This window comes from Triticum aestivum, chromosome 3D, assembly GCF_018294505.1.
Source record: "Triticum aestivum cultivar Chinese Spring chromosome 3D, IWGSC CS RefSeq v2.1, whole genome shotgun sequence".
Taxonomy (NCBI): Eukaryota; Viridiplantae; Streptophyta; class Magnoliopsida; order Poales; family Poaceae; genus Triticum; species Triticum aestivum.
In genome coordinates, this window is record NC_057802.1 from 369,151,689 (window position 1) to 369,162,758 (window position 11,070).

Sequence of the window (11,070 nt, forward strand, 5' to 3'; positions counted from 1 at the left end):
ATATCTTTGAGGATTGCTATGCCCTTCTCTGGCTCGACGCAGTGCTGGAAGACTCCAGTGATGCTACGCTTGACAAGTTCTCTGTTTATTATTGCGTATGCTCCGGCTCGGCGTTGCACTAGTCTTGCCGAGATCTCATCAGTCGGCAGCTCTCTGTTGACTAGGAAGTTGAGGATGGGCTGGGCCCATGATGGAGCTGTGACTTCTTCTGTTGTCAGTACGGCCACTGTGACCCGGGAGGGTGGGTTGGGTGGTGGAGAGTTGGAGTCGGCCACCGCCTCTTGTGTCGCTGCAATCCCCGGGCCGACTGCTGCAGTCCCCGGGCTGGGTTCTGAAGTCCTCGAGCCGGGTGCGACTACAGCAGTCCCCTGGACGCTTGTCGAAGTCCCCGAGCCGCCTGCTGGGTTCCTCCAGTCGGATCCGACTACATTAGGGGCAGGCGGTACGAAGATAGAGTCCGATTCTGGAGACGGCTTGATAGACGGTTTGAGGAGGCGCTGGAGAGAGACACCGTTTGGTATGGCCTGTCGGGTGGAGCCGATCCGTGCCAGGGCATCTGCTTGGTCGTTGTCGGCCCGTGGCACGTGGAGGAACTCGCATCCTTCAAAGTATCCACTGATCTGCTGGACGAGGAATCGATAGCTCGCCATGTTTGCATCCTTGGCGTCCCAGTCGCCAGACGACTGCTGGACCACCAAGTCTGAGTCGCCATAACATAGGATATGCCGAGCTCTTTGGCTAGCCGGAGCCCGTGTATGAGCGCCTCGTACTCAGCCACATTGTTGGAGGCGGCAAAATGGATTTGCAGCGTGTATCTGAGCTTGTCGCCTTTGGGAGAGGTGAGGACGATGCCGGCTCCCAAGCCGGTGTGCATCTTGGACCCGTCGAAGTGCATCCGCCAATGAGTGGAGTCAGGAGCCGGCGGTAGGTACTGGGTCTCAGCCCAGTCGACAAGGAAGTCGGCCAATGCTTGGGACTTGATGGCGGTGCGGGGCTGGTAGAAGATTGTGTAAGGAGCCAGCGCAATGGCCCACTTAGCCACCCGGCCGGATGCATCCCGGCTGCCTATGATCTCGGCAAGAGGGGCGGTGCATACGACCGTGATGGGATGCTCTTGAAAGTAGGGCTTCAGCTTCTTGGCGGCGAAGTACACCCCATAGCACATCTTCTGGTAGTGCGAGTAGTTTTGCTTTAAGGTGGACAGTACTTCGCTTAAATAATAAACTGGCCTCTGAACCAACTGAGCTCGGCCTTCTTCTGGGATCTGGACCATGATGACTGTACTGACCACTCGGCTAGTCGCAGCAATGTAGAGGAGCATGGGCTCCTTCTCAGTCGGTGCTGCTAGGACAGGTGGAGTGGTTAGCATCTTCTTCAACTCATGGAAAGCTTGGTCTGCTTGGTCGTTCCACTCGAAGTGAGTGGATTTCTTCATGAGTCGGTACAGGGGGAGAGCCTTCTCCCCTAACCGGCTGATAAAGCGGTTTAGGGAGGCCAGGCACCTGGTGAATTTCTGAACGTCTCGCAACTTGGTGGGAATCTCATTCTCTCAATGGCCTTGGTCTTCACAGGGTTGCACTCAATGCCGCGTTCGGAGACCAGAAAGCCTAGAAGCTGGCCGGCTGTTGCTCCGAACACGCATTTCTCGGGGTTGAGCTTGATCTGGAATCGGCGCAAGTTGGCAAATGTTTCTTTGAGGTATTCCAGCAGGGTGCCGTGCATCTCCGTCTTCACCACACTATCATCTACGTAGACGTGGGCATTTCTGCCGCGTTGCTTGAGGAGGCATTTCTGCATGCAACGCTGAAAAGTGGCACCGGCATTCCTCAAGCCGAATGTCATAGTCAGGTAACAGAAAGCTCCGAATGGTGTGATGAAGGCGGTCTTCAGGCGGTCCGCTAGGTCCAACTTGATCTGGTGGTATCCTGAGTAGGCATCCAAGAAACTCAACAGCTCGCATCCGGCTGTGGAGTCTATCACTTGATCAATCCGTGGTAGGGAAAACGGATCTTTGGGGCAGGCTTTGTTGAGGCTAGTGTAGTCTATACTCATACGCCATTTGTTGTTTTTCTTCAACACCAAGACCGGGTTGGCAAGCCACTCTGGGAAAAACACTTCCATAATGAAGCCGGCGGCCAGGAGCCAGGCTATCTCTTCTCCTACGATTCTTCTCTTCTCCTCCGACAGTCGGCGGAGAAGCTGCTTGACTGGTTTCGCGTCCGCTCGGACGTGTAGCTTGTGCTCAGCGAAATCCTTCAGAACACCCGGCATGTCCTTTGGGGACCATGCAAAGATGTCTCGATTCTCACGGAGGAAGTCGACGAGCTCGCCTTCCTATTTACTGTCCAGGTTTGCACCAATGACAGCAAACCTCTCCGGGTTCTCTGGGTCCAGAGGTATCTTCTTCGTCTCCTTGGCTGGATGGAAGGAGCCATGCGCATCATATTCCTTGGGGTTGGGGGACAGGGCCGGTTGCTTGCCAGCCATGGCCACAACTCGCTCCAACATCTTCTTCTCTTCTACAACCACGAGGGACTCGGCCAGTCGGCTGCTGGCTGCAGTGCACTCGATGGACTTCTTGTAGTTGCCGGCTACAGTGATGATCCCCTTCGAGCTCGGCATCTTCATCTTGAGGTAGGCGTAGTGGGGCACAGCCATGAACTTGGCCAGGGCAGGTCGGGCAAGCAAGGCGTGGTAAGGGCTCTCTAGGTCCACTACCTCAAACCAGATTGCTTCTCGGCGAAAGTGATCCTTGTCTCCGAAGAGAACATCCATCTTGATCTTGCCGATTGGGGAGCAGGACAGGCCGGGTACGATGCCATGGAACACGATCCGGCTTGGCATGAGCTGCTTCGCCTTGAGGTTCAACTTCTCCATGGTGTCACGGTACAGTATGTTGATACTGCTTCCGCCATCAATCAGCACGCGGGAGAATCGGGCAGCTCGCCTCTCCGTTGCGAGGGTGACGTCCAACACCAATGCGTAGGAGCCAGGAGACGGCATCACCTCTGGGTGATCGGCCCGGCTCCAGCTGATAGGCCTTTCATACCAATGCATGAACTCAGGGTTGCTGGATGCGACCGCGTTGACCTCTTGGTGCTGTCGGCGCCGGCTGCGCTTGTCTTCCATCTGGCTCGTGAAGATGACGTAGGCGGCGTGCTCATCTGGGAACTCATCCTGAATGGCTCCGACTGCTGGTCGAGCAGCCGGCTACTGGGGGGCTGGAGGCGGCGGGCCGGGAGGCGGAGGCGGCACCAGCCTCGCCCTTGGAGATCTGTGTGAGCCAGTGGCACTTCTGGGTCGTATGGTTGGACGGCTTCGCGCCGCTGTGGAACTTGCAGGGGGCATCGAGAGTCTGCTCGTAGGAGAAGGCCGGCTGCCAAGCCAGCCTGCCGCCCATCTTCTTGGGAGCGGGCTGCTCTTCGGGCTGCTCGTCTTCGACAATGGCCACCTGCCGACTGGTGGAAGGCGGCATAGGGGCCTTGCGCTTGTGGTCGTTCTGGTAGGGGCGTCGGTTGGAGTCGCCAGCCGGCGTCTTGGGAGTCGGAGCGAGAACCTTTCTAGAAGCGTCCACTCGGAGCTCGGTCTTCATCGAGGAGTCGGCCGTGGCGTACTTGTCTGCTATGACCAGCAGCTCGTCGAGGGTAGCCAGCTCGTCACAGAGGAGTCGGTGCTTGAGGAGGGTGCCCTCTCGGCATCCGGCGGTGAAGTATTCTATGGCTTGAACCTCGTGCACCCCCTCGCAGGAGTTGCGAAGCTCGGCCCACCGCGTGAGGTAGTCGCGAGTCGATTCGCTGAGCCCTTGGACGCACAAGGAGAGCTGGCGGGGCTTGGGAGGCCGCTTGTACGTGCTGGTGAAGTTGCGGACGAAGACTTCCGTGAAGTCCAGCCAGCTGTTGACGCTGTAGGGCTTGAGGCTGTTCAGCCAGGTGCATGCCGTGCCTTGAAGCATGAGAGGGACGTACTTCTCGGCTACGCGCCTGTTGCCGTTCGCTATGCTGACAGCGGTAGAGTAGTCGATCAGCCAATCTTCCGGCTTCACGGAGCCGTTGTACTTGGGCGTGTCTCTGGGGAGCGAGAACCCTTTGGGGAAAGGCTCGTCGCGGATGCGGGGGCCAAAGCATGGCGGGCCGACATCGTCTTCTTCTTCTAGCACCAGGGATCGTGCTATGCGGTCGATCCAGTGGCGGGCGTCGTTCTCGCCGACTCCTTCGCGGTGGCCTAGTCGGCACCGAGAGTCGGATGCATGACAGGCAGCGGGGTGGGATATCTCTCCCCATGAGGCGGGGGAGGAGGCGGATTGCCTTGGCGCTCCACCGCTCGGGGGCGGCCCTCTGCGTCGCGCTCAATGGTGATTCGAGTCCGGCTGCGGCTAGCAGCCGGCTCCTTGTCTTTCCTTGCGCGGGTGCCGCTCGCAGTCGGCGACCGGGATGTCGTGGCATGTTCTCGGCGTGGGGCAGGACTCTCAGCGTGGGCGCCGGCTTCATGCCGTTCTACGGCCGCGTCGATCAGCTGCTGGATGCGCCTTGTCATGTAGGGGAGCTCATCAGCCCCCAGCCCGTTCAGCTCTTCTACGGCCGCCTGAGCGGCTCGCAGATTCTCAAGCGGTGTGGCGTAGACTGGGCGGTCTGCCCCCAGCATGCTGGCGATGGCCGCGCCGCGCTTCTTGACGAGGCCGGCTCGGCTTGGCCCGCCATGATGCGGCGTACCAAAGGCGGCGCGGTCAACTTCCGCTGGTGAGCCTCAGTGAGGCGTCTCATGGAGGCTATCTTCTGGCCCTCCGCGATGAGGGCGAGCGGCGTGCCTCCAGAGTCTCGGCGTCGGCGTCGGCCGGGATGGGGACGAGCAAGTCATGCATCACCGCTTGTAGGGCGTCGTGGGCGTTCTCGCCCGAGTCGGCGCCGTGGCTGATGACCAGCACCTCAGTGACAGCGCTGCTGCCACCGTCGGCTCGAGGGAGAGGGTCGTCGAAGATTACCACGTCGGTGGGGTAGGCGTCAAGCGATGCCGTGTCGAAGTCGACAAGCATCGGGTCGGTGGAGCCGACCGACTCCAAGTCCACAGCAAGCTCGCTGGAGACGTGAAGCTGGTCGAGGAGGCTGAAGAGGCAGCTCTCGGGGTAGTATGTGCCCGCGTCGGACGCGGGCTCGTCGGAGATGCGAGTCTCGCCAAGAAGGTCGGCAAGGCAGCTTGCCGCGCAGGCGTCGTAGACGCCTTGCAGCGCGTCAGGGCAAGTGCCATCGGGCATAGCAGGCTGGCTACGCTCGCGGGGGAGGAAAAGGGTTCCCGTCCAGAACAGGTCTCCGGACGACGGTGCACCTGGCCCCATGGTGGGTGCCAAATGTCGGGTGGTAGGTGCGACATATGCCAACGGGTGGCTTATCATTGTGGGAGCCAGTAAGACATCGTCGGTGGCTGGAAACTGGATAAGGCGAAGACATGCACGCCGGCGGATCTTACCCAGGTTCGGGGCTCTCCGTGGAGAAGTCCTGCTCTGCGGGGTCTCCGCATGATCACTAGATCAATACAAGTAGCTACAAGTGCTCCTTGAGCTGTTTGGCTAGGGGAGGAAGAAGGGCAAGGCTAGCTCTCCTTCTCTCTCTATGTGGTGTGTGAAACTCTATGAGATCAACCCTTTGCATGGGTGTCCCGGGGGGCTTATATAGGCCTACCCCCCAGGGGTACAATGGTAATCTGGCTGGGCGCGGGTCCCAGCCGTCAGTGTCTGTGCTCGCCGGCTTCTCCGCCGGCCATTGGGGCCCGCCGACTGGTGGGTCCTGTAACACCCCAAAATTTTGACCTTGTTTATTAATTCAAATTTTGCCAGGAAATAAAATTTTTATTTTTCTGGATTTCTCCTTTGATTTTAGAACCCCTCTTCTCTTTAATATTGTGGGTCTTTACCTCAAATGGAAACTTTCCAAAAATATTTTTGGACTTGTATGCCCTCTTTATAAAAAACAACTCTTTATCAGTGGATTTATTTGCATAATTATTTTTCATGAGCTTTGTTCTTTTAAAATGATCTTTCATAAAGTTGGAGCCCCTTTTTGCACTACAACCATTTGATAAATGCTTCTAATATTTTCGCCAAAATTTGGGGATGTCATGTGAGGTTTCCACATCACTTTTATGCAAAAATATCTTTTGGTCATTGGAGATTTTGAGCTCTACATCAATTTTTCAAATCTGGTCCAGTAGGTATTTTGCACTACAACCTATTTAAATATTCTTCTAAAAATTCTTCCAAGTGTTTGGAGATGTCAGTTGATGCTCATAATTCAACTTCATGCAAAAAACCAGTGTTGTTCTTTGAAAAAATTGAGTGAATCATCCTCATCTTCATTCTGCCCCAGTTTGGTGATTTGTACCGCAACCCCATTTTATTTTGCTCTAGTGCCCTTGAGCTTTTTCCTACTTATAGTCCTCCCAACCAAACCCTTAAGTCCAGGAGATTGGACCCATTGGAGCATTTTTAGTGCATGCAATGATAGCCTTTAGTTTCTGCCCAAAACTGGTTTTCTCAAAAACTTGCACTAACAAATTTCTGTTTTTGCCAAACTAACCTTGCCACCTTCTTTAGCTCCTAAAGAGACTAGGATCTGGAGAGTTTGGCCACCCCAAGAGTTGCCTAGATGACCATGGCATTCTGTCGAACACCCTGTGTGCAGGAACAATTTTGGCATGTCTCCTGGTTTGCATTGTGGACTTGAGCCCCTGACCCATCCAGCATGTCCACTAACCTCCTAGCTCTCCCTAACCCTGGCTTGTTGACTACCAGCCTCACCCTAGCTCTATAGCGCGCACTGGCATTTCGTCGAACACCTGCTGTGCGTGCTCTGGGCGCGGCCAGAGCGCGCGTTTTGCACGTGCGTGCGCTCGGGTCGACGCGTCCCGTCACTGGCCCCGGCTCGCCTGCAGAGCCGCACCATACACTCGCCCCCTCGCAGCAAACCTCCAAGCCGCACTGGCGCCCTACAGCGCCGCCGCCAGAGCTCCCTTGGCGGCACGCCAGCGTCGGCAGCGGGCTCTGCCGTGGACGGCGCCGCCCAAGCCACCCGCGCGCGCCAGCTGCCCCCGGGGAACAGCCCGTGCTTATCCACATGCTCGTCGGCACGCGCTCGTCGCCGCCACGACGCCCTGCAGCTACAGCAACGGCGACTCGTCGTCGATCTTATCCACCGTCGCGGAGCCAGCCCCGTCGCGCTATAAAAGGGGACCCCGAGCTCAGCCGAGCACTCAGACAAACCCAGGCCACCCCCCATAGCACTCCCGTAGCCAGCAATCGACAAGGAGGGGCTTTCTTCCTCGTCTCCGGCCAGTTCGACCGCCGCCGAGCTCTGGAGCAATTCGTCGCAGCCAGGCCCTCCCCTGCCAATCCAACGCCACCAAGAGCTTCCCCGTAGTCATGCGGAGCTGCCTAACGCCTCGGCTTCGACCAAGGACCACCGGAGCCCAAAACCCACTCTGCTCCCGAACCTCCGTCCGCCGCGGAGCTCTCCGCCGGTGACCTCCTCTGTCCCCGCCTGCCTAGCACCCACCGGGAGGACCGCCCCGGCCTGGCGGATCCATCCCTGCCCTCGGGACCCCGTGGGGAGCTGTCGTTCGCCGACGGCGATCGCCGGAGCCCCGCCCCGTTCGGGCAGAGAGAAAGGAGGGAGAGGAAGAACGGTCAAACCTGACCAGTGGGCCCCTTGGACCCACTGTCAGCGACCCGCGCGCCTGTCCTCTCTGTTTAAGTGAAAGCGCAAAGTCCGGAGTACGTGTCCGCTGCTTCGAAAGCGTATTTTCCCCGAAGCGTTTTCCTTTTTCTGATTTTACTAAAACAGAACTTTGACTGATCTTTGACTGGCTATAACTTTTAAAATAAAACTCCAAATTAGTTGATTCTTTTTCCTACCTCTCTCAAATTTCATCTAGTTTATTTTAAGATTTATTTAAAAAATATTTGAGAAAACTTTTTGTACTGTATTTAAAATGTGTGTTATTTATATATTTCTCAAAATAGGATTTTTTGGAGAAAGGCAACCTTCAAAAAAGTGCACCCCACATGCATACACTTGAAGGCAAGCATTCTGAACCCTAGTTTAATATTTTTGGATGTTGTTGATACGGTTACAACATGACCTTGACTTGGAGCATACGCTATTTTATGTGACGATAAAAATCATATGCATGAGTGCATGGTGGAATTTTCTTTGCTGTGATAAATGGATAGTGATCATCCTCGTAAGCTTCTCATGCATGCCGGAAGGAAGTCGGGAAAGTCGCGGTCTTGGGTAGACGCGAGCTAGTCCCTAGTTCCTCGTTGAGACGAGAATGTCCGGTATGGCTTGGTGAGGCTTGATGAGCGGTGAGCTTATCTGTTATTGGAAATATTCTTGTTATGCTAATCATGCAGGAAATACTTGAACCTCCTGAGTCGGCCGTAGATCGAGTCTTGTCCAGTAACCCCCATACTTGCTTCGTACTAACACTTGTCCCTGCCATAGGTACGGTACGGTTCAGTAAGTTGTCAACCCCTTCTAGCACACACCATACAGAGAGGCCGTGATGAGGGTCCCATGGCCATGGATTAAAGCCTGTCATCCGGTCCGGGGGCATGGGTGTTTCCGGTTGGGACCGAGAGGGGGGCACCCCTTAGAGCGCGCATATATAAATTTGATCCCATGCTACGTCGAGGTTGTAGCCTCCCCACTTAGAGTTTGGCTTGACAGGTGTTGTGGGTGATTCCAGACACCGGTAAGTTAGGCTGGTGTGTGCAGGTCAGGCGTGTTTTCAATTAAAAGGCCGTAGGCGGAATTAGTCCTGATGGACTAAAGAAATCCGTTACCCGTGGGTAAAGAGTACACCCTCTGCAGAGATTATACATCTATTCGAATAGCCGTGTCCATGGTTAAGGACTACAGGCTGGGATAGGTCAAGTGTCGGTCTTAGTGTCGGTCTTCGGAGGAAAAGCTGCTAAACCAGAACATTGATTATGAACTGTGACATATGTGAATTATGATCATTATTATTGTGGACTAACCATTTACTTTATTTGTATTATTGAGTATCCCTGGGATGGTTCTACCTCCTGGATACCCATTACAACTATTCTATTATAAGCCCTTTATGTGGTGTCGCCCAGACGCCCGACTGCGGCACGCTTATTATTTCATTACCCTTTTTAAGCCCTTTATGCGGTGTCGCTCAGACGCCCTACTGTGGCATGCTTGTTATTTCTTTTATTTATAAGCCCTTTATGTGGTGTCGCCCAGACGCCCGACTGCGGCACGCTTATTACTTCATTACCCTTTTTAAGCCCTTTATGCGGTGTCGCTCAGACGCCCGACTGTGGCATGCTTGTTATTTCTTTTATTTATAAGCCCTTTATGTGGTGTCGCATAGACGCCCGACTGTGGCATGTTTGTTATTTCTTTTATTTATAAGCCCTTTATGTGGTGTCGCTCAGACGCCCGACTGCGGCATTGTTAATTTATTTGCACCCTTTTCGAGGAGTCATTTCAGACACTCGATCACTGCATTCTATTTCTATATTGCATATTCATATTTTACCCACATGTGTGCATCATGGTTTTCGTATATTTCGTGACAGACGTTGTGATCATAGAATAATCCGGAGCATGTTTGATATATTATACCCGTGTTCTTGATGTTTGCGAGTACATTCAAACGTACTCACTGGCTTGTCCCTGGCTATTGTCTTGGCCAGATTTCCTTGCGTGGAGAAGAGCGTTGCGACAACAGCCCCGGAACCTACGCAGTATTGTCAGCAGCCTCGTGAAGATAGGAGTTATCCTGGTCAGCTGTTCTTGTGGGGAATGGAGTCCCATAGGCGCAGATGAACCACAAACCGCTTCCGCCATCAACCACTAGAAACCAAATGTTGTACTCCTAGGCCACAATGGTCTTGTACTACATATTTTGTTCTTTGCTTGGAATTCTTGTATCAAGTTGGTGTCTCATCAGCTAACAGTAATCCTGGGGCTGGTGAGCACAAGGGCCATTTTCAGGAGAATTTATATCCCGAAAATCCGGTCCTGACAGGTCCCGCCAGCTGCCGGCCTATTGGCCGATAGGCCGACCCCACCGCTTGGGGGCCTTGTCGGCGGCTGGTCACTGTTGCCTCGCCTCTGATGACGAGGGCTTTGTCGAGGTAAGCGTGGTTATAGTGCCGCCGCCTTGCGGGCTATCACTATAGCCTCACCTTGTCTTGTCTCCTTAATGAGGCACATGTTTCGAGGGAGGGAGGTAGCCGGCTATTGGGAGCCGGCTACGCCCCTGGCCGACTAGGGGAGGCTGGGCCGCCTTCGAGCGTCTCTCTGGCTAAAGGGGCCCGCCGCCCGTGGGCCGTACTGGCGCCTGTCGTGGGTGACATCGAGGTCGACATGGCTACAGTGCCGCGCCGGACGGGAGATGGCTGGCCCGTACGGTGCCCTGTGGCCATCCCTGTTTCGGGATTCGGGGGTAGTGGGCTGTACTGCGGCCACGCCCCGTCTTATCACCGTTATGTGGATACAGTCTTGGTGGGTGCAGTCTTGGCCGGCTTCTGGGAGTCAGCTCTCTTTATGGCCGGCTTCTGGAATCGATCCTCTTGGGGCCGGCTTCCTGGAGTCGGCCATCTCGTAGCTTTCTTTGGGTAGGTTTCTGAGGCTGGGTCGCCTTCTGGTAGTCGGCCCTGGGGATAGCCGGCCGGGGGAAGGCGGCCCTATGCTCTGGATGCTTGAAGGCTCGAATGGCCTGATAATTTCTTGAAGAGCTAGTGGGAGTCGGTTAGGCTACCCATGGCCATTTACTCCGACACCAGCGCTCAAGTCCTCATCTTTTCCACCTCAAGAAAGCACTCGACCATGTTCGGATGTGGAGCGCAAGGCAAGTGGATGGCCTCCTCCGTCAAGGAGAAGGACATCGCCAAGCTTCGGGAGGCCGGGTACCTGGCGAAAGAAATCGCCCACCGGCTTCCGGCCAAGGGGCAAATCGTCCCCACCACGAAGCCTAATGAGAGGGTGGTGTTCATCCCCCATTTCATCCGCGGGTTAGGGTTTCCTCTCCACCCTTTCGTTCGTG